General features: G+C 41.0%; 1 pseudogene; it reads right to left on the bottom strand.

The window, feature by feature from the left end:
• Nucleotides 1–9,120: 9,120 nt before the first annotated feature.
• LOC108435427 lies at nt 9,121–21,726 on the bottom strand (annotated as a pseudogene).
• Between the last annotated feature and the right edge of the window lie 2,321 nt (nt 21,727–24,047).

Here is a 24,047-nt window from a genome sequence, read left to right as displayed (position 1 = left end):
AGTCGGGCAGAAGCAGGGAACTCATTGCCTGACATGAAGGGGAATGAACCATTAAAAGTTGTGGCCATGCATTGTCAGCCGCGCAGATAAGACACGCGAGCCGGGTGGGGGGGTGTGCAGGAGTGGACAGCACCCTGTCACGGATCCTCCAGTCTCTCGCTGCCATTGTGTCAGCGCCCATTCCGCCGGCGCTGATGTCTCACTGGGGCCGACAGAGCGCCTGCCACACAGAGACGGGCCGTCCTGCCGCACTGGTGGGTGGGGGTGTGGAGGGGGGTGGTTTAGACGGGCCGCTCAGGCAGCTAGCAGATAATCAGTGAGACGAGGGCTGAATAGCCGCAGTCCGAGAGGACAGGGAGAGAGGGGAGGAAGAAAGCGGAGCAGAGATAATGAGCATGGCGCAGCGCATGCTGTTTCACGCACACCTCCGGATTATTCCCCCTGACACTCACACCAGCTCACACACACAACGCACAATTTACAGTCGCAGGGAAAAAAAAAACTGTGCTGAAGAGTCGAGACCTCTTAAGAAAACAGCTCTCATCCTTCTGGACAGGGATGGGTAGTGATGAAATACATGTAATGTCATCTGGGTACAAAAAAGATCCCTATTACAGATGGATTACAGATGGATTAGTGCAAAATATGTAAATATACAGCAAAATCATAATTACACAAATGTAACCTGCTTAGCAGCCACCTGGGAAAACCACAGAAACAGATGAGCCACCCCTTAGCAATCACTTGATATAACATGGCAATGGCCAAACAACACCTCAGCAACCACCTGGGTTAACACAGCAATGCCCTAGCAATGCCTTAGCAACTACATGTGATACCATAGCAACCGCTGAACCACACTTTAGAAACCACTTGAGATAACATAGCAATGGTAAAGTGACACGTCAGCAACCACCTGTGTTAATAGCAATGACCTAGCAACACCTTAGCAACCACCTGGGCTACCATAGCAACAACTGAGCCACACCTTATCAATCACTTGAGATAACATAGCAATGGTCATGTGCTTTTGTTTATGTGTCAATGTGCTTTTGTTTATCTTCCCAGTCCGGCCACCTTGTTTCATTGTTGCCACCTGTGTTTTTCACCTGTGTCCTGTTATCCCTCGTTATCCCTGTTATCCCTTGTTATCCCTGTTGTATTTAAGCCCTGTTTTTTTCCAAGTTGTTGGTTGGTCTTTGTATTGTTTGTGCTGATTGTATTGTTTGTATTGTGTTTGGTGTTACCTCTGCTAGCCTGTGTTGTATTTTCCGTTTGTTTACCCTGTTTGTGTGTTCACTTTACGTTATGTCTGCCCACCGTTCTCTACATGTTGGCTCATTGAACTTGAACCGTTCTGACCCAGAATCTGGGTTTGCCCCAAATAAGTCTCGCTCGTCTTTGCACATGCGTCCGCCTCATTATTGCTCCTCGTTACACCAGCAGATACAACTGCATTTAAACAAACTTCAAAAAGGATTAGTTTGTCTTCTGCATCGTCACGTATGAAACTGCATTTCCAAAATCAGCTCAAACTGGGCTGCGAACATCCGAGCTGTCCGCATGATGCTAAAAGGAATGTGTCGGCGGAATTAATAGCTTTGCAGCAACACGTTTTTTCAACAGCAGAGTAAACACTGTATTATTCTGCTCCCCTGCTTCACCTGAGTGTAGGAACGTAGCTGAGCTGCGCTAATTGCGATCAGAGGCCTCCAAGTTACATAACATACCTATGGAGAGCCAGGAAAGTAGTAAAGTTGAATAACAGTTCATCCATCCATTTTCTAAGCCGCTTCCCCGTCAGGGTCGCGGGGGGGTGCTGGAGCCTATCCCAGCAGTCTTCGGGCGGAAGGCAGGATACACCCTGGACAGATCGCCAGTCCATCGCAGGACAGACAGACAGATACAGACAGTCACTCACACCCAGGGGCAATTTAGCACGTCCAATTGGCCTGACTGCATGTCTTTGGACTGTGGGAGGAAACTGGAGAACCCAGAGGAAACCCACACAGACACGGGGAGAACATGCAAACTCCACACAGAGAGGACGCTGGTCACCCGGCCGGGGAATTGAACCCAGGCCCTCTTTGCTGTGAGGCGATGGCGCTACCCACCACGCCACCGTGCCGCCCCCTAGTAACAGTTCAGTGCTGCAAAAATAACGAGACCATTGCACTCATCACACATTTGGCTGACATCTACCTGCACACAGTGGGACTTGATTAGCCTTTACTTGCCATGGTGGCCTGTCAGCTGTTATAGTAGGTTAGCTAGGATGTTAAATGAGAGGTCAACGGTTTACATTTTCAGTTTTCACTTCATGAGTAAAAGGTGTTACGTCAACAATTTTTCTTCCAGTTTACTCACTTTTGAAGACAGAGTTGATGTAACAAGTAACATCAAGGAACTTTTTTTCAGTGTAGACTAGTTGGTGGCTGTTAACATCACTATAATGATGTCTCTGGCATGTAGGGCTTCTTAGCCGTGCCGCTGGCATAGTTTTGGCAATGCTATACGACCTGAAATATTTCATTTTGTTTCGTAAACAGTGCAGTTTTACTGTTTGCCTTGTTTAACGTTTATTTGAAACTGTTCAATATGATAAGTAAACCAAAAGCAATGAAAACGAAACATTACATCACATTAAAATAGTCAACTTTTTGATTAGGTTATATCTGACGTGGTATCAGTACCTTGTACCAGAATACCTTTTAAAATAAACCTTCCCAAATGATGATTTTGATGTTGTTGTCTTGCTCAATGCCTCATTGTGCTGATGCCTTGCTCTGTGTCTAATATCTGTAATCTGATGTGTTCATTATGTGCAGTTTTACACTAATGTAGCACCTGACTTTTATCCAGGGCTCAGTGAAATACACCTTTTAGACTTAGGTCTGCATTGAAATCACATAATCTTTCATGGAATTATGATCTGATAGACCATTAAGTAATTAGCTGGATCACTGAGGTGCCTCAAAAGAGTACTTTCCTTTATCTAAGCCAGGTTTAAGTCACATGTCTCTGTAAATTGCACTGGTCAAAAGGAATGGGATAGGTTTATGCACAGAAGGAAAGGCAAGTAGACTGGGAAATGGCATGGGCTAACGTCTATGGCGCTTTGCATAACCTTAATAATCAATTTATTCATATGAAAATCTACCGGAGAGAATATCTGCCGCCGAGGTTAAGACTCTTAATGGGTTTAAGCCCTCACTGTTCCTACACTGCTGGTCCTTTATGGGACATTGGGCACTTTTATGCACATTATGTGGGACTGACCAGAAAAATATGCCTTTTGGGAAGATGTAATTAAATCTATCTCTTTATTGACTGACGCATTTCTCCATGGCCCCTAACCTACACCAGCTTAATGATGATTCAATATTCCCTGTCATGGAAAAGACTCAGAATATCTGGCTTGCTTACTTAGCAGCAGCAAAAAAAGTCATTACCCAATGTTGGTTGAACCCTTACAGTCCATATCTATATATCTGAAATCTATATATCACTGGCCTCATACAGTACTGGACATCTTCTATCTGGAACTATCATCCATAATAATTAACAATGCAGACCCTAGAACTCTTCAAACCTGTTGTAATAACCAAAGCGAGGGTTCTTTGGTAGCTGGATAATGCGTTTATGTTGAGATTGGTGTACGTCAAGTTTCAAACATCCTGCGTTTCATCATGTTTGATTAGTTTTTGTTCTCCCATGTGACTGTGGGTGGGGGATGAGAAGGAGGTGCTGTGTCTACCTATGGACATTCTTCGAGATTCATTTCAGTGAGGCAGTGGCCACAGGAAGGAAGCTAGTGGGTCATCTCAGGTTGCATACTTCGGTAACTTTGACCTGACACAGATGCATGGATAGAAAATTGATAATCTCTTTAAGAAAGCATCATACTGCATAGTGTGGTTATTCTGAGCAACAACTAAGCGTAATGTTGACAGTAAGTGGCATTAATAACTTGTTATTAAAGGTTTTTTTATTGTAAAAAACAGAGGTCCATGCCGGGCTCTGTCAAACTTATATATAAGTTATAGTAAGCAGTGTTACAGACTTGCATGCTGAAGATTGGGGCTCAAATCTCAGTTTGGGTAGTGGGGATTTTTGTTTTTTGTTGAATCATTTTAAAGGTATTTAAGTTGGAATAATCATAGTTTTACCCAAGCAACATACTCATCTCTGCTACAAATGAACACGTGAACTTTGCTCCTATCACCTACCATTCAGGTACAGTTTCACAGTTTTTACAGTTTAGTTTTACAGTTTTACAAACTGTACAGTTATACAGTTTAGTCCATGGGTGTTTTTCACTGTAACAGACAAAGGGTCAGTTTAACACCTGCTAGAAAACTCTGATGAATTAGTGCAAACAAAGTTCCTTGAATCTAATTCCGTGTTGTAAGAAAATATTATATTTTCCAACCGTTCTGCATTATTCAGTATATTATCTGCCTACAAGACAGACAGACAGTTCAACTGATGCACACATCAAATTATACATGAAAACTGACATTAGACATAGTACGTCAAACATTAGAAATGTGTTGTCTGTCCAGTGACGGACAGCAAATAAAAAACATCACATATCAGTAAAATATGGTGCATTGTTTCTGAATAACTAACCTTTACCAACTGTGAATGCCAGTTTATTTAAAATCAAAACACTGACATCTGAAGATAAGATAAGATGCCTTTATTGTCATTGCACAGTGTACAATGAAATTCAGCAGCAATCCAGCGGCACTTTACACACAAAATAATTAAACGTACAGCTAAAATATATAAACTGCAGATTTAAGAAAAATTGTATATACATAAATATAAAGAAAAGGACTATGAAACTATATATTCTAAACAGATAATAGACAATAGACAAGTGAGGTAGCAGTTAGTCATTGTACATTCCTTGGATAGCTTATAGAGTTATATAATATTGCATATCTTAAGAATTATTGCACAGAAGGAATATATATTGCACACTCAAGAACAAATAGTGCAGTGAATAATACATAGAACAGAGGTGGGGTGGAGCACTGGAACAGTGTACAGTGTCCTATGAAGTCAGTGCCAGTAAAGAGTTGTAATGGTGTTCAGTCGGTTCTACTGAGCACATGGTTCTATAATAAAGTCCTTGTCAGTGTGTTTGTAAGTGTTCAGTTCACGTACAGCTCTAGGGTAAAAACTGCTTTTAAGTCTGTTTGTCCGGGATGGGGATAGACCAAAAGCGTTTAAAAGGAGATACCAGGAAAGCAGAAGAAATCCTTATTGTCTGATTTTTCTCTTTTTCATTTTAAAATCTGTGTAAACACATGAAACAAAAGAACAAATTCACTTAATTTGTCTTTGTTTACTAACGGTGGCTCAGTTCTAACGCTCTGTAACAACTAACCCTGCAATACAGAGTCTGTACTTAAGCCCAGTTAGAACCTGCTGTGAGTTTGTCACCTGCTTTAAAACGGTGCCAAAAAAAGTAAATGCAAATTTGGATTTTGCGATTTACATAAAAATCTCAGTAACCGAAAAAAAAGAAAAAAAACTTATGTTGAAAAAAAAAATTTCATACCCTGAAATCTTTTTAAAACACTGATGTATCACTCTGAATTTTGGTGGGAGACTGTGGCTAGGAAATGTGGTGATGTGGCTAGAAGCACATGCTGCTTGACCTTCTTTACCAACGTAAAAAGTCTGTGTTAATTTGTGCCCCCACGTTAGGTTGTTCCCCAGGCTCCCCTAACACTAATATTTTTGCCTTGAGAAAAAAACTCAACACTAAGTTTGTTTTTCTCTGAAACATGATTATACTTATCACTACTGTTGGGACAAAACCTCTTATCTCCATTTTTAACATTTTTCAGTTTTTGGCATCATTTGAAATGACCTGTCGCCCTTAACATTGGGTGCAAATCTCATGATGAATGGAGCAAAGTAAATGACCCCAAAATGACGTGGCAAGACATCTGGTTCCATTGACTTACATTAAAAATAAAGTAGGTTTTTTCCTTCTCCCGTAAAGTTACCATTTTGGAGATACGAGGTTTTGTTCTGACAACAGCGATATGTATATGACACTGTTTAAAGAAAGTAATAATCAACACGAGGTGTCTCATCCTTAACTATTCATGGAGGACACATGATTTTTACACATAACGCCTGGAGCACAGAGCCCACAGATGACCTCAGGGAATCCAAACCAGCAGATGAACTTGGAGAGTCAAAGGGTGACCTCAAGCGAGAGGGTGCTGACTGAATTACCAAGGAGCTTCTCACAAGCACGAACAAGAGTGTCTACTGTGCGCCGCTCCGAGAATTTCCTCATAGACAGCACCTTAAATTATTGATCTGCTGTTTGAATGCCCAACTCTCATTGTTTTCAAAGCACTGAGAGTCTTTATTATTCATAGCATCTCATGTGAGCACTCTGTCTCGCTTCTGTCCTGTATTAATGAAATATGAGAATCCCCATGGAATGCAGCCTCCTGCTACCAAGGAGGCTGTGTTGATTTAATGCCATCAATAAAACACTAGCTTATCAATAAAATGATTTCAAAGTTTCAAAGGCCTGATTTTCAAAGGCCACTGCTGCCAACATAGGAAAACAACATTATAACTATTTTACAGGGAGACAAATACGCTGCCCGTACAAAGGAAACCCAACAGGTGTTTGGTTGGCGAGAGAGAGTAAACAAGTAAATACAGGTGCCAATTACAGAAATCACAAATGTACTGAAATAGTAGCCTTTGGATTCAGTCAAAGCCTTTGTGCGGTTATTTTCAGTCGTCTAACAATAAGGCTTTCAGATTAGAACTATTTTTTTTTATCTAGTTCACACCTCATTTTATATTCTCTTTCATTTGAACACAGTTCCCCAAAGGAGATAATTACTCACCAAACGCTGTGCACCTATTGTACCAAATGAGCTCACATTCTGTCAGCGTGGTGCGGCAGTAAAATGTTACGTTATTCTGAGCGAGAATTTTATGGATTAGTCACATACACAGCATCGTTAACAAATGCCACATGCACGTAACCTGTCCAACTCCACTGCATATGCCTCATTATCTGATTAGAGAGCATGTGGCAATGCCATGTGAAAATCCTTGCGAGCGGATGTAGCAAGTCAACGATATTGGGTGAATCAACAGCAAGGGGCAGAAACTGGAGGATTTGTTCGGTGGCAGAGATGAAGATTCGAGTCTGCAGCTTAGATACAGGTTGACTGACTCATGACTCGACTTGCACCCAGCCCTAAATGATGTGTGAGTCATGAACAAAGCTGATGAAATTAGGACTATCAATGAAAACCAATGGCTAAAACTGAGTCAGTCAGGACTGCCAACATGCGGTAAATCATTTAAACCTTACTACCTGTGTGACTTGTCAGTTTTGCTATGGGCATTACTGCAGTGCTGCAGAGGAATCAGCCTGAATTAATAGGCTTTTCAGTGTCTTCAGTCTTACAGACTACATGCAGTAAATGCATGGTTAAAGGGGAAGAGGCAAAACAACCTGAAACTGCAGGTAAACGTATGGATTGGACAGCAAGTTAATGCGCCAGCTATTAAAGTAGTCAGCTAATTCAGCCGAGGTGTGCTAAGCTACAGAACACGTTCCTTTAACCCTTTCAGTGGGTTTAGTTACTGCAGTACACTATAAGACTGAATCGAGGAAACCAATTTCCTTAAAACAGTTAAGCAATGTAAAATTAAGCAATGTAAAAAAAAAACTTGAGGGTTACTTAAGCGTCTTTATTACGAAAGGCAGGTTGATTTAATTTTTGTTATACCAATTGCTTTGCCCAATATTTCTATGTGGTACTTGAGTTCAAGAAAATTACATATTGATTCCTACTTAATTTTCTTTGTTTATTCCATTTAGCTTAAATATTGATTAAAATATAATAACGGCTAGCTACCGTACCTGCTATCTAAACTACAGACTAATCAACCATTTCAAGTTGTTTTGCTTCTTTCCTTTAATCTTTTAAGGACAGGTGAGCAGGTCACAGGTTGTGTTTGGACTTAAATTTAAAACTTTACAACTGTTTGAGATACAAAGACATTTATCGCTGCTGTCGGACCAAAACCTCGCATCTCCTAAATTAAACAGGAGAAGCCAAAAACATACTTTACTTTTAATGTAAGTCAATGGAACCAGACTTTTTTCCAAGTGATTTTGGGCTATTTCTTTTGGTTCATTCATCATGAAATTTACACACGATGTAAAGAACAACCGGTATTTTCAGATTATGTTAAAAACTGAAAAACAACAAAAATGGAGAAATTCCAGGGTGAATCTACATTACATGCACAAATTACTGCCTGTCCATTAGATCATGGTTTCTCAGTCCTGCTCCTGGAGGCCCACTGCCCTGCACTTGTTTTTACTGCTTACAACATATCTGATCCAACTAATCAGCTCCTTAACAGCCCATTATTGAGTTCCAGTGGCTGTGTTACAGCAGGAATAACATTTAAATTTATAGGGCAGTGGGCCTGCACCATCAGGGTTGAGACACACTGCATTACACCACTGTGTATAGAATGAAGTTCATCTGCCTTTTTTTTCCTATTATTTTTATTATATTGTTTTCTATTATTAGTATTACTCCTTGTTGTCATCACTTGGAAGCTAATTAGAAGACAAAAATTCACAATCCAGCAGATCCAATTAAAGGAGCTGTGTTTTGCTTGAGACCCTCCCACACCACGTTTAAAGTTGTGATTGTCAACAAAAAGTCACGCTGCAACATGCCAGGGGATTCCATTTGTTGAACCCATTTTGTGGGTGAGAACATACAAATGCTCATTGAGGGCAGCGATCGTTAATGACTCTTAATCACTTGAGACTTAACTAAGACTTGCATCCCAGAGACAAAAGATTACATTCAGACTTACACACTAGAGACTGAAGACTCAACCCAAACTTGCAACCTAGATTCACACCAGTGAAAATAGACCTTAGAGATTCACTCTAGAGATTCAAAACTCAACTTAGACTGAGACCTGAGAGATTCAAAACTCACATCAGACTCAGACCTGAGAGATTCAAAACTCACATCAGACTCAGACCTGAGAGATTCAAAACTCACATCAGACTCAGACCTGAGAGATTCAAAACTCCCAAAGATTCAAGACTGAGCTCAACCTAGAATCCCAGAGACTCAACCCCAACTCAGACTTGGAGTCCAGAGACTCAAAACCTAACTCAGACTTGGATCCCATAGATTTATAACTTGACTCAGACTCAGGTCCCTGAGTTTCAAAATTCAACTCAGACTCAGAAAGCAGAGCTATGAACACAGACTCAGACCCCAGAGATTCAAAATTCAACTCAGACTTGGACCCTAGTGACTCAAAACTCAACTCTGATTCAGACCCCAGAGATTTGAAACTCAACTCAGACTCAGATCCCAAAGAATCAAAACTCAGCTCAGACTCAAACCCCAGAGATTCAAAACTCAGCTCAGACTCAGATCCCAAAGAATCAAAACTCAGCTCAGACTCAAACCCCAGAGATTCAAAACTCAGCTCAGACTCAAACCCCAGAGATTCAAAACTCAACTCAGACTCAGATCCCAAAGAATCAAAACTCAGCTCAGACTCAAACCCCAGAGATTCAAAACTCAGCTCAGACTCAAATCCCAGAGGTTCAAAACTCAGCTCAGACTCAAACCCCAGAGATTCAAAACTCAGCTCAGACTCAAACCCCAGAGGTTCAAAACTCAGCTCAGACTCAAACCCCAGAGGTTCAAAACTCAGCTCAGACTCAAACCCCAGAGATTCAAAACTCAGCTCAGACTCAAACCCCAGAGATTTAAAACTCAATTCAGACTCGAACCCCAGAGATTCAAAACTCAGCTCAGACTCAAACCCCAGAGATTCAAAACTCAGCTCAGACTCAAACCCCAGAGATTTAAAACTCAGCTCAGACTCAAACCCCAGAGATTCAAAACTCAACTCAGACTCAGATCCCAAAGAATCAAAACTCAGCTCAGACTCAAACCCCAGAGGTTCAAAACTCAACTCAGAGTTACCAAAAAGTAAAAATTCAGATCAGACTCAGACCCCAGATTTGCATGAATTGACTTGTGAATATCTCTGTTGGTGGAGAGCATTTCAGCAGCTGGTAATAACCTGCAGATGGACGGCTTGTTGAGACAGACTTCACACCTCAGTCTCTGTGCATATCTTATCTCTTACTGCTCGTCGGACTGTAAAGGGAACAGAGAGAGAGTATTCACACAATATTCTACTTGTTATCCGATGATATGCTCCCTTGCAGTGAAAGGAGGGTTCACTTCATTTAGAAGCAGGCCGAGGGACATAATCTGGCCTAGTTCTCCTGATTTATGATAAGGTGTCAAACAAACTTTTCCAGACTTTTCCCCTGTTGACTTAGGTATGCAGAATTCCTATTCTTATGTATAATTAGCAGCGATCTAAGGTTGTCATAGGGGTGTGTGTGTGTATGGGAGCAGTGAATAATGACCCAGGAGAATGAACCACAAGGCCATGTCAGGGGCAGAGTGACTGTCACATGTGGAACATGAGCCTAGAAGCACTGAACTATATCTGCTCTGTCTGAACAAGCGGCGTTGCGAGGAACAAAGAGGAAGCGTGCGATTATCAGAGGAATTATGCAGTCGCAATTAATCAAAAATAAAGTTACAGCCATTCTCTATGGGCATTAGTGAGACATGTTTATAAAAAAGAGAAGCAAAAAAGGGCACTGCGCATATCCTCTCAGGATCCTTCTGTACTGTGACTATCCTGTGTAAAACACCTCTCAGACACATTTTACAAGGCCATTTGACCAATCGTGTGCTCGTTTGGGAGCAGAAAGAGCCCTTCACATTTTGCCTCCCCCAGATCCCAGCCTACCAACCTATAAGCGAGAGCATAGTGCTAATAATCGTGTGCTGTCTTTCAGCCCAAAGCCCCCCAAAAGTGCTTTAATAGCATGTGGGGGGCCACTCATCAGGCCTGACACTAATGTGAAGCGCTGGCTGGGGTGACGCTCCACATCCATTTCCCTGGCCGGGCCCTGCAGAAGCGCGCAGCCATGCAGAGAAGCCTCTAATAACTGCGCTTTGCCGGCCTGTGGGTGGGTCAGTGAAAGAGGCTCTGTGCACTCCAGTGGATCCGGCAGGCAGGGAAGCTGGAGCTGGCCCAGCCTCGGCCTCAATCTGCTCTTTCAGATGCTCTGAGCCGAGGACACAGGGCCACGAGTGCCAATTCAACATCATTCAGCGCAGTAAAAAGATGACCCTATGGGTGAGAGTGAGAGAGACAGAAAGAGAGAGAGAGACATGATGGTACTAACAGTGGCACGTTTATCACACAATGCTAGGCGTTAAGAGTGGGGCTGTACTTAACTGCCCACTATGTGTAGCTACACAACCCAGAGCAACATTGGCTTCTTGTGATGATGTACAAGCATGCAGTCTAGTTACTATAGGCTACCATAAGACATAGATATAATTATCAGGGTTTATCTGAGATCATATGACATATAGGTGAGTGTTTATGACGGCAGTTGACAGATCACAAAGCCCATGTTTAGTTTTTATTAGGCAATTCCTAACATTACTAGCTAAAGCATGCTGTGGCCTAGTCTCGCAGGGCCAGGTGTGGTCTCATAATGAGAACATCTGAGGACAACAAGAGTAATTGTGTCACGATTGGCCCCTCCTAGTCCTCCATGTGCTTTTGCTTTGTTTTGGGCCTTTTCCATGTGATTCCTTGTTTTGTTTCTTCCAAGTTCTGCCCCCTTGTTTCCAGACCCTGCCCCTTACTGTAACCACCTGTGATAACCACATGTGTCTTGTTAATCCTCATTGTTCCTGTATTGAAGCCCTGTGTTTTCCCCTGTTAGTTTGCTGGTCTTCGTATTGTATTGTTTGATGTCGTATCTGCTAGCCTCTGTTGTATTTTCTGTTCTTTGTGGTTGTGTTTATCCTGTTCCTTTTTTGTCATGTCTGTTCCCCGATCTCTCCGTGTTGGCTCCTTGACCCTGGACTGTCTAGTCCCTGATTATGGATTTGCATTACAAATTGTGTGATAAACATTTGAGAGAGCATAGAATTTTTAAGGTGGCAACAAACTTGGTGTGAAATTTCTAAACCAATGCGACATCTGATGAAGACAGAGCATAGAGTACGGGGTGCTCAACACTGGCTGATGGAGTTGGTAGCCTGTGGATGTAACGTAAGTTAACACGGCAGAATAGACACCCAGAAAAATTGCAGGTAAGTAGGTAGGTGTCTGTTATGTGTGCAGAGAACATATTACATGTGATTAAAAATAAACATTAACTATTGTAAACTTAAAAACAGCTCTATTCACTCAGTTCCACTAGCTAACAATAGCGTATCAATGCTAGCTTTTTTTTTTAGGTTTTTTAGAGGGTTTGCACTCTTGTTTGAGCCTCAATCCAACAACAATATTTTTGTCTGATGTGTGTGTTTATCCAGCTCTGCAAGGCAAACTAAGGTAGCTGAGTGGTTGGTTAGTGTAGTGGGTAACACTTCTGCCTTCTTCATTGTAGACTAGGGTTCAATCCCCCACCTGGGTAAACACCCTACACTGTACCAATAAGAGTCCTTGGGCAAGACTCCTAACACTGCCTTTGCCTACCTGTGTAAAAATGATCAAGTTGTAAGTCTGTAAATGTAGCCTAGCTGAAATAACGGATGAGTTTAGGCTATAGGCTACATAGTTTAAGTTTATACATAGTTTACCCTTTTTGGTCCTTTATAGAACCATTTTAAAAAGGTTATTTGAAGAACCAGTTTTCTATCATAAAGAAGAATTATGCAACCATGCAAAGTACAGTTAAAACATTCAAATGGTTCTTTCATTTGGTGTGGAAAGAACCATCACTCTTTTTGATGGATGTAAACTGCATGTATTTTCAACTGAAAGTAAATTTGTCCATTAGTTTTTAAACAATTGACTGCATAATATAAAACTGAGTTAAAGCATGAAATGGCAATAGCAGCTTTTTATAAATCTGACTGCAGCAACAAACCCTCATCTGTTTGAGAGAATTCTCTATTTGATCCAGTTTTCATATTTTTTTGTTAACCAATGCTCTTTGACTACAATACCCAGCATGCATTATGCAAAATCTCATACACTCATGGGAATTCCCTGTGGTGTCACCCAACCTAGACACCCAATTGACACTAACTTTATTCAGCAGGAAATGGACGCCAGAGATCTTTTACCCTTAAAAAGAAGCCACATGTCAGGTAAAGGGTCTAGACGCCTGGGTATCCAGGTAGCTTTCTTATTTTAGCTTTTAGCTGGTTTTCTTTCTCTTCTAATGAGGCAGTTCTAGCATTTCTCTTCATTGTACCACTGATTTGAAGGCACTTGCCACAGTTATACAGTTGCAATGAGATATTTGACTCCCTAGCAGTAACATCTGATTCATTCCTGAGATAACAGCAGTTTATGGAAGAGCGGAGGGACAAATGAACAAAAAATATGATAAATGTGTGGATTACGTATGTAATGAAGTGGGTCTGCAGAATGGGCTAAGATTTTGATCCCAGTTAGGACAGAATGGACACCCTCCAACAATAATAAAAGCAATAGTAATAATTACGATGATCTGGTACACTCACGCACTCCGTAATATTTAGCATTTTGTTGTTATTAGAGTTTCGCAAATGAGAAGAAGCAAATCATTTGCTCTTTTGCTCTATCCTCCCGTGGTTTGATGTGAAAAGAATGCAGAGGAAGAAGCAGAAGAAGAAGAAAAAAAAAAACTTAAAGCAATTATCAGCTTAATGAGGCGCAGTGATTCTCCCAGGAACTCCACATCAAAACAATTAACCACAGTCGCGGGAACACGCTTCCTTTTTTTAAAGGCGAGATCCGGGAACCTCAGAGATCTTTGGTGTGTGTGTGCGTGTGTGAAGTCATTAAAAGTGCATCGCATACATATAATCATTTCCTCGCCACAAGTCGGAATACTTTCATCTGTACGGAGCTTCACAAGGCCCATTTTTCACCAGCGACTCATTTGCTAGCAGGTCCACCGTCCCACTCACACCACCCATATATAACACGCTAAACCAAAGTAATCACAATGAGCCAAACTCGCAGAGGCATAAATCAGAGCCACGGGAGAACAATGCTGAGTTATATTGAATGTTTAGGAACATTTGAGTTCAGTGATTGCGCATTTGTAACAACACAGGCGGTGCTAAATTGCCATTTAAAATACTGATTAATCATATACACTTCCTGGAGGAAATTTAATGTGTCCTTCGTCTTACGCGAAGGACGTAAATACGTTCTGCAGCTGGTCATAATGTGCGAATTAAGCTCCTCTTTGTGGGCTGAGGTGCTAAGCCCAGTCAACCATTACAAACTCATTATTACTTCTATAAATGATTGATCCTTTAAGAGGCGCAGGGCAGTACACCTTTACAATTAACCCACAAGCTATTAAAATTTTGGCAGAACGGCGAGCCGCCAAATAAATCAGGCGGTCGTACGCCTACCTTTTGAGTATCGCTTAGTTAAAGACGGTGGCATACTGAATCAGTTTCAGTCAGGCATAACAGCTCCTCCGGCCGGCTTTGGCTCTGAGATTTCGAAGGCACATATTTTCTTTAACAAAAACACTGAGATGAAGTTACACATGGCTACGCCTCCAGACAGGTCTATGGTAATATTTCACCTGCTCTATTAATACTACATGATCTTTAAAATCATCTTACGGCTCTCGTAAAACTGTTTTAGAGCTTGGAATAAAAACAGATGCTGTGGTGTCTTAGTAATTTATTTATAAAGAAGCTACAGGTCAAAAAGGGGTCTCAAGAGCCTCACTGGGGTCCAAAGTGCCAATTCAGACCCGGGAACTTTCATGATTTTTATGATCTTTCCATGGATAAGCTCTTTATTCAAGGGCACAGCGACAGAATACACTGGGAGGGCTTGTTTTACAACATGCAGGGCCTTGATGGCAGTGTTATTTCTCAGCGAAGCATACGCTACAATATGATTATAGATGTAGGGCACCACCAGCTCAGTCGTACAAATGCAAATGTATTGGAATTTGTAACTCACGTTAAATAAAAGTGGCTTAAATTGACAGTTTACAGAATTATTTGTAGTCGTGGGCTGGAGGTTAGGGAACTGGCCCTGTGACCGGAAGGTTGCAGGTTCGATCCCCAGTGCCGACAGTCCATGACTGAGGTGTCCTTGAGCAAGACACCTAACCCCCAACTGCTCCCTGGGCGCTGTGGATTGGGCTGCCCACCGCTCCGGGCAAGTGTGCTCACTGCCCCCTAGTGTGTGTGTATTCGCTAGTGTGTATGTGGTGTTTCACTTCACAGATGGGTTAAATGTGGAGGTGGGATTAAAAAAGTATCACTTAACTTAATTATGCAGTACAAACCTCAGCCTCATCAGTTCGAATTTTACGCGGTTTTTATGTTTGCCTTCATTAATGTTTTCTCACTATAAAACCTAGCAGCATTACACAAGTACCTTACGCAACCCTTGGCAAACCCTTCAGTGTTCAACCAATCCTGACTGCTAGCTTAGCCACTGAGCTTTAGCATAATAAATACCTCCAAGCTAGCTTTAGTCTAACTCTTCCCAACTCCAGTGGTCAAAGCAAATCATAAAGAAAACAGCGGTTCTGTCTTTTTTCATCACAAACTGGACGCAACCTGGGCTAAGGTACCTAAATAGCCAGACAGGTTGCTATTTTTAGCTTTTAGCTTGCTAACTGAGGTATTAGCTCGTTCTTCTCCTCATCTGATGAGCTATTTTTGATTTTCTTCTAGAAACACCAGCTAATAAAATAAATAAATAAATAAATAAATAAATAAAAATAAATAGCTCACCCGGAAAAAAAAAAAAACACCCCAAAGCAGTTCAGGTTTAATCGTTTTAGCTCCTCCCACCTTCTCAATGTATCATCAAGGGGATTTTCCTTTAACTGTGAAATCTCACAAAGGCTACTGCAGCACAGTTGTAGGACGAGAGTACAGTCTTTACAAAGATGGTGCTTCAAGGGTTCTTTAGAAAAGAACGTGGTTCTATATACAACTATGGACATTCGAAGAACCCTTTGTATGATTAAAGGGTTCTTTGCATCCTGAAAGTGTTCTTCTGATTGATGGAACATGTGCTGTGGATGGTTCTATTAAAAGCCTTTGTGAAAAGGGTTCTATATTGCACCCAAAACGGTTCTTCTGTTGTTACAATGTCAAGCTTGTAACAGTAGAAGAACCCTTTTCAACAAGGTTCTAAGTAGAGCCATTTCTAGCACATTCATGTACATTATCCATCAATATAAAGAACCCGTTCATGATGCTGAGAGCCCTTTAATCATGTAAAGGGTTCGCTGAGTGTTCATGGTTCTATATAGCTGTCATGACTTGCCCCTCCCAGTTATCCATGTGCTGGTGTTTTGGTCTTCCATGTGCTTTTGTTTACGTGTCAATGTGCTTTCGATTAGCTTCCCAGTCCGGCCCCCTTGTTTTCAGACTCTGCCCCTGATTGTTACCACCTGTGTTTTCCACCTGTGTCCTGTTATCCCTCGTTATCTCTGTTGAATTTAAGCCCTGTGTTTTTCCTGGTTGTTGGTCTTTGCATTGTTTGTGCTGATGATATTGTTTGGTAGTGTTTGGTATTGTTTGTTGTTTGTTTACCCTGTGTTCAGTTTCGTCATGTCTTTTCCCCGTTGCATCCGTGTTGGCTCAATGACCTTGGACTGTTCTGACCCTGATTCTGGTTTTGCCCTGAATAAATCTCGCTTGTCTTCGCACATGCGTCCGCCTGCTCATCGCTCCACCACAGTGTTACAATAGAACCATTTTATTTACTAAAGAACCCTTGAAGGACTGTCATTTTTAAGGGTGAAGATGTAGCAATGGTTCGGTTGTTTCCTACATTCTGAGATTTGGACCTGGGGAAGCTTTAGTTCTCCTTTTAATTCTTCCATTTATGTGAAATCCACTGAAATTTCATTCACTTATGTTAACTTCTTGGAATTTTTCATGAGATCAGCTTTTGGCATCCAAGAGGCTTTAAAATCTTTGTAAAGTACTGATTTAATATGGTTCTGCCCAGACCCCACAGCCCTACATGACATCTCTAAGGACCCTTTTCTAAAACTGTAGTACAGAGGATGTTTCAAACAGGAGAATTCTAGTTATATGTAAATACATGCACATAGCCAGATTACAGTTCACCAGTGGGTAGTGTGGTGTTTAGCCAGATTAATTACACGGGGCTAATTGAATTCTCATTGAAGTGTTATTTGAAGGCCACTTCGAAAGTAATTATGCATACAGAGTAACAAGGAGTAACACACCCACACTCTCATTTGATGGCTCACATCATTCACAGTTCTTGTAGCATGGCATGTATTCTGCCTTTTTCCAACAGTGGAGCCATTTAGACTGCACTTTATAGAGCCTGCACCTTTGAAATTAAAACATAACTGGAGACAGTTATGGATTAACTTAGCTGTTCATTTCAGCAGCCACTGCTCCACAGTGCATGAAGGGAAAGGCTGGAAGCTGACAGCTTGGCACCACACCAAAGCCTGGAAAGCCCCCAGATCTTTACAGTGTTAACATCTTTTTAATATTTGGAGAGAGTGGACAATGTGGTCCTGACCTCACTACTTTAAAATGATATTTATTCTACGATATGAAACCAGAAAAAAAAAATGGGCCCAGTTTAAAAAAAAAGAATCTTAGAGTTTTGGCCCATAAAACCAATAAACATGACCATTCACTCATGTTTAGAATGATCAGAAAAAGAACTGACAGGATGTAAATGAGAGAACATTCAAGAGGTTCCCAACAATCAGACAGAGGTAGAGCACGCCGGCCCAGGGTTTGGATTTGTTGATGTTTGTGGGAGAACAGTGGACTTTGGAGAGGTCAAAATACACAGTGACATTCACTTCAGATCTTTGTCAATTATGCCTTTGGGAAAGCAAACCCCGAGCCATAATTTCCTTTGTCACTATCAATGTAAGAAAGACTCCCCAGGAACTCCTTCAAGTAAAAACTCATTCACTTCTGCTCTTCCAGCCTCCAACAAGTAATCCTGCAGCCGCAGTGTTTGGCAGCCACGTGGCGGAGGTTATTTTCCCCAAGGAATGGTCGAGGATGGACACACATTCTCTTTTACTATGAGGAGATTTATTCCATTTAAAAAAACTGTAAGTAACTTGAAAACCCTTAAATTTAAGGGTCTATATGTGAGTGTGCACGTGTGTGTGTATACTTTTCACCATTATTGGCAAATTACTGTTACATAACTGTATTACAAGCCCATTTCCAAAATTGTTGGAATGCTGTGCAAAATGTAAATAAAAAACAGAATGTAATCATGTGTGAATCATTCAACCCTTACATTTGACAGAAAATAGTACAAAGACATCATATCAAACGTTAAACCTAAGCAATATTTTTGGTTTTGTAAAAATATATGCGCATTTTTAATTTAATGTCAGCAAAAAAAGGGACAAGAGCATTTTTACCACTGTGCATCATGATGCGACAAACGTTTTCAGTAGGTGACAGGTCTGGACTGCAGGAAGGCCAGTTTAGCACCTGGACTCTTTTACTGGAAAGCCATACTTTTGTATAATGTGCAGAAGGTTGTTCAACATTTTCTTGAAATATGCAGGGCCCTCCCTGAAAAAGATGCCATCTGTGGTCAGACCACAGGGCACGTTTCAACTTCCCCTCAGTCCATCGTACATCAGCTTGGGCCCAGAGAAGGTGGCAGCGTTTCTGGATCCAGTTTATACATGGTTTCTTCTTTGCATAGTAGAGTTTTAACCTGCACTTCTGGATGCAGCAACAAAAATGTTCCTGAGTCTCTGCAATGATTTCCACTACAGAATCTTGTCTGTTCTGTTATACCCAATCCTGCTACTGATGTGTTACAGTTAAAGTTGTGTGATGGTAAAAGTACTTTGTGAACCATCTCATAAAGTATTTTTACCATCACACAACTTTAACAATCTTTTGTTTCCCCAACTTTTTTGAAATGTGTGGCTGGCATGAAATTTAAGATATATACATACATACATACATACACACACACACACACACACACACACACACACGCACACACACACACACACACACACACACACACACATATATATATATATATATATATATATAAAATATAATTTCTATGTTTCAATGTTTCAACATTTGAAATGATGTCTATGTACTATTTTTAGTTAAATATATGGTTTAAATGATTTGCACATCATTACATTCTGTATTTATTCACATTTTGCACAACTGGCCAACTTAGTTGTAAACAGGGTTGTACATCACTTTGCAAATATAGTACATATGGCAATATATTTATTGTATCATGCTCATGTTCAGGCAAAACTAAGTAATCTTCTGTCATATTCTCTTTTAGTTGCATGTTGTTAAGACTGACATTTGAGATACTGGAGTTTTTTGGACAGTAGTGGACTGGAGGTTAGGGAACCGGCCCTGTGACCGGAAGGTTGCAGGTTTGATCCCCAGTGCTGACAGTACGTGACTGAGGTGTCCTTGAGCAAGGCACCTAACCCCCAACTGCTCCCCAGATGCTGTGGATAGGGCTGCCCACCACCCCAGGCAAGTGTACTCACTGCCCCTAGTGTGTGTGTGTACTCACTAGTGTGTATGTGTTGTTTCACTTCACAGATGGGTTAAATGCGGAAGTGAAATTTTAAAGGCTCACTTAAGATTGAAAACCTTTTATTTCTTTATATTTAGCTCCACTTCACTTGGTAATACTTTAAGGGGATTTTTTTTCAAGATTTCTGCATAATTCTGTCACTGAGATGGAAACAAAGTCATTTAGAGTGATTTAATGTAAAATGCTCCATTCTAGCCCTTGTATTATGTTGAGAAAAAAATACATATATTATGTTGTGGGTCATTTTGACCCGTATTATGTAAAACCACTCAAAACAGTCAAAAATGAAGTTAAACCAATAGGAACTTTATTTTAGATCATACAAACATTTAGAATAGATGAGAAGAAAAGATATACAATTCCAACACTATATTACACTATAATAACTCAAGAAATCAATAACTCCTGATTTCAATTTCAACATTTTCAGTGTTCCCCACATGATGGACAGAATGTGACTGTGTGCTTTCTGCAGATGTACTTCTTGCACCTCACACAACAGGTACTTGTTTTACTGTCATCTCGGGAGGGACAGACTTGGCATCTTTTGCGTTTCTTTGCACCTGTATCCAAAGGATCCATTGTCGGTCGGTCAGATGCCCTTTCCTGGACCTTTGTGATGACAGCTGCTGCTGCTGGGGATCGAGCTGGCCTGGCCCGGGTCTGGATCTTGGGAGTGACGAGTGCTTTGCCTAGTTCTTCCAGGAAAAGTCGACGTCGGTACAGTTTGCTGGCATTCCACTGCTGGTTGATCTCAATCCACAGCACATAGACATTGTAAGCAGATACGTCCTCAATGTTGTAGAAAAGCACCAAAGGCCAACGGGCAGTCTTGCGCTGGCAGCTATATGTTGCTGTGACTTTGTCAAGATTGTCAACTCCTCCTTTCGTGGAGTTGTAATCCAGGATCATTTGCGGCTTCATGTCCTCTCTTGTGCTCAGAGATGCATCTTTGTGCATTGTGCTCATCACAAGAACATTCTTGTTTCTCTTTGGGCAGTAAGAAACAAGTGTTGTTTTCTCAGTGAAAGCAAATTTTGAGGAATGTAGAAGTCTTCCTTGCATCTTCAGAATCTCACTGGGAAGTTCTGGCTTATTTTTTCTGACTGTTCCCAACATAGTCAGGTTTCTCTCCTGAAGTTCATCTCCAAGACGGTAGGATGTAAAGAAGTTGTCGCATGTGATGTTATGACCTTGCAGCCCTTCAGTCATCTCCAATACCACACGCATTCCCTGATTCTTCTCAGGTGCTCCTCCAGGTGGCTTTCCAGTATATACTTGCAGGTTCCACGCATAACTGGATTTTGCATCACAGGCTGCCCACATTTTGATGCCATATTTTGCAGGCTTGTTTGGCATATACTGTCGGAAAGGACAGCGTCCTCTGAATGGAACAAGGCGCTCATCGACAGTAACATGGGGGCCAGGATTATACAATAAAGGCAGGATTTTGACCCATTTATCCCAAACATCTCTGATCGCTGCAAGTTTGTCTCTCTCGCGTCAACCAGCTCTGGTGTCACGGTTGTCAAATCGGATCACACGAGAGATCATGTGAAATGTCTCCAAAGACATTGTTGCTCGGAAGATTGGCCTTCCGTTCTCTTCATTCCATAGACTAGCAGTTGCTTCACCCTTTGACCTGTATACTCCAGCTAATACGAGAATTCCAATGTAAGCATGCAAGTCAGTTGGATCCAGTGACTTCCATTTTTCTTGAAAGACACGCCTCCCCTCCAAGTTGGTCATGTCAAGGATTATCTTCTCTATGGCTGGGGATATGAAGAGCTGAAATGCTGATTCAATATCATCAACTCTTGTGACAGCAAATCTTGTCGGACCAGGAGTCATTTTGATAACATTAGAAGATGACAATCTGCCTCGGCTTTGGTGTGGTGATGTTGACCATTTTATTTTACCATCTTTAGATGTCCATATCCCCTCTGTGGATGAAGATTGTTGCGTTTTCATCTGTTGAAGGGACACTAGTAGACTCGTCCTCTGAATCCTCATCATCATGGGAAAATTGACAATCTGGATCATCAATAGCATTGTCCTCTGGCTCTGAGGAATCCTCCATCTCTGAAATCTCTTCCTCTACATCACTATCCCAGTTGATAAGCTGCGATAAAACTTCTTCAGCTGTAAATCTTCTGGAGCTCATTTTTGGTGTATTTCTCAAAGAAAGGGCATGGAAACAGTGACAAGGGCAGGGGAGAGAAAGTCCCTTTTCCATACACACCTGGTTCTGAATGGCTATTCAGAGGCAATCAAAATAAAGTACATCAAAGACATGTACTTCTAAGATGTTTATTTTGGATTTGTACAGCTAATTTGTGTCTGGGTCAAAACCCACAACATCATCTTTGTATACAAACTCTGTGCAGACACACCACGACACATCAAAGTGTCCAGATTTTACACAGTAGTTCATGACCCTAGATGAGGAAAAGTCATAAAATTTCATGGACAAAAAGTAAGGATAACCTGCACTTTGGTCAACACAAAAATTGAAATGGGTCAAATTGACCCGAAACATAATACAAGGGCTAGAGAAACTCGCCACACCAAAATTCTTTACAGGGACCCAGATAGGACCCAGAGGTTGCAATGCCTACAGTGTCTGTATAGCCATTTTATTTACTTTATTAACTACCCAAAATGACCAGTGAACCTCCTACACATACTTTCTGAGTTTTTATACTGAATGTAATGTCGGTAGTGGTAAAATAGAGATAAGTCTGAAAACATTGGGTACTACAACACTGTGCATATCTCTACTATGAATAGATTTTAAAGACATACACTTTAGGCCAAAACCTTATCTTACAAATGCTGTAAAATCATTGTTTTAGGGATTAGGAAGTGTATTTTTTGTGTATATTTGCATGCAATAACTTCATCTGAGAGAGATTCAGATGTCTGGTTCCTATCACCACCACTGTGAACAGTTCTAGAACATTTCACACATTAATGACTTAATTATGCAGAAATTTTGAAAAAATGCTGAATTCCCTTTTAAGGGCAGCATTTTCTAATGCTACATTAGACTTAGACGCACTCTTCATGACAACCGACACAAACCTGCATCAGCATGCGTAAAGGCAGATTCCAGCTGATCTCGGCTGTCAAAGGCTATTTTCTTCATTTTGTTGTCAAGTTGACACAGATTCAACATAAGGTTGTGTTGTGGTGAAAGACTTTCTGGTATGTCAAAATGACACTAATGCTGATGATGTGACAGCTTGCCAGATGAGACTTAATGGAAAACTGAAAAAAAGGAGAGCACTTGAAAAATGCTGTGTTTTGTCTCTTATGCCTGCCACTTGAAAACTGCTAAATGACATTATTTATAGTGTTTTATAACGTGAATATTTAAAGCTTGACACTGACTGACAGGACAGTACATTTACAGTGTTTTGTATATTTTCTCTGGCCCTTAAGTGAAGTGAATTTTATTTTCCTGCGTATAAGATTTTTAGGAATACACGTGGCACAGCCATGGGCAATATAATGATAGAAACATGGCATTTTCTGCATTTCATAAGATTTCTGTGACTATTTTCAGCAAAACCATGTCACTGCATTGACAGAGGTCTGTGCGTTTTCTCTGACTTTAAAGCGATCCTGTTTTTTTACAGTTGTGACATGGTGAGTCTATAGCAATGTCACGACACTGTAACAACAGAGTCGTGTACATTTTCCGTAGTAAAACGTTAAAGAGGACAAAATTGTGAGGACGCTGCAGATGTCATGCTTCGGGTTTTGTTGCTCCGTCCCAAACCACATTGACCACCACACCCAGCTCATCAGCTAATCTGTGTGACGTTTAATTTAATGACACAATCAAAATAATTAATACATAACTTTAACAGGAGGCATTTGTGCTGAAAGCTTGAAGCTCCTTACATACAGAATAATATACGTAAGACATACAGGAAAGCCAGGATTTGGATCTTCTTCTCATTCAGTGTAATACAGTTGTTTTTCATGTCAGTCTTGCCAGGAGACGTAGAGCGTCCTTTTGAAGCGCTTGGCTTTGTTCAGTTTTTCCAACTAGCCTCACTTGGCACCTGTCACATCACAAGCATTATGTCACCCTGACGTACCAGAAATACCCTGAGCTACAAGGTCAGTTGTCATAACATGCTATGTCATTTCAAACTGGAAAGTCTTAAACCGTAACCTTACATCAACCAAAATGTATGTCACTTGACATAAGCTCACATCAAAACTGACAAGAGCAGCATCTATGACAGCTGACACCAGTTGGAATCAGCCTTTATACATGCTTATGTTGGTTTATGTCAGTTGTCACGAAGGGCTTATGTGTCAAG

Source organism: Pygocentrus nattereri, chromosome 10, assembly GCF_015220715.1.
Source record: "Pygocentrus nattereri isolate fPygNat1 chromosome 10, fPygNat1.pri, whole genome shotgun sequence".
NCBI lineage: Eukaryota > Metazoa > Chordata > Actinopteri > Characiformes > Serrasalmidae > Pygocentrus > Pygocentrus nattereri.
The sequence above is the reverse complement of the archived record's forward strand: the minus strand, read 5'-3'. Positions and strand labels throughout refer to the sequence as shown.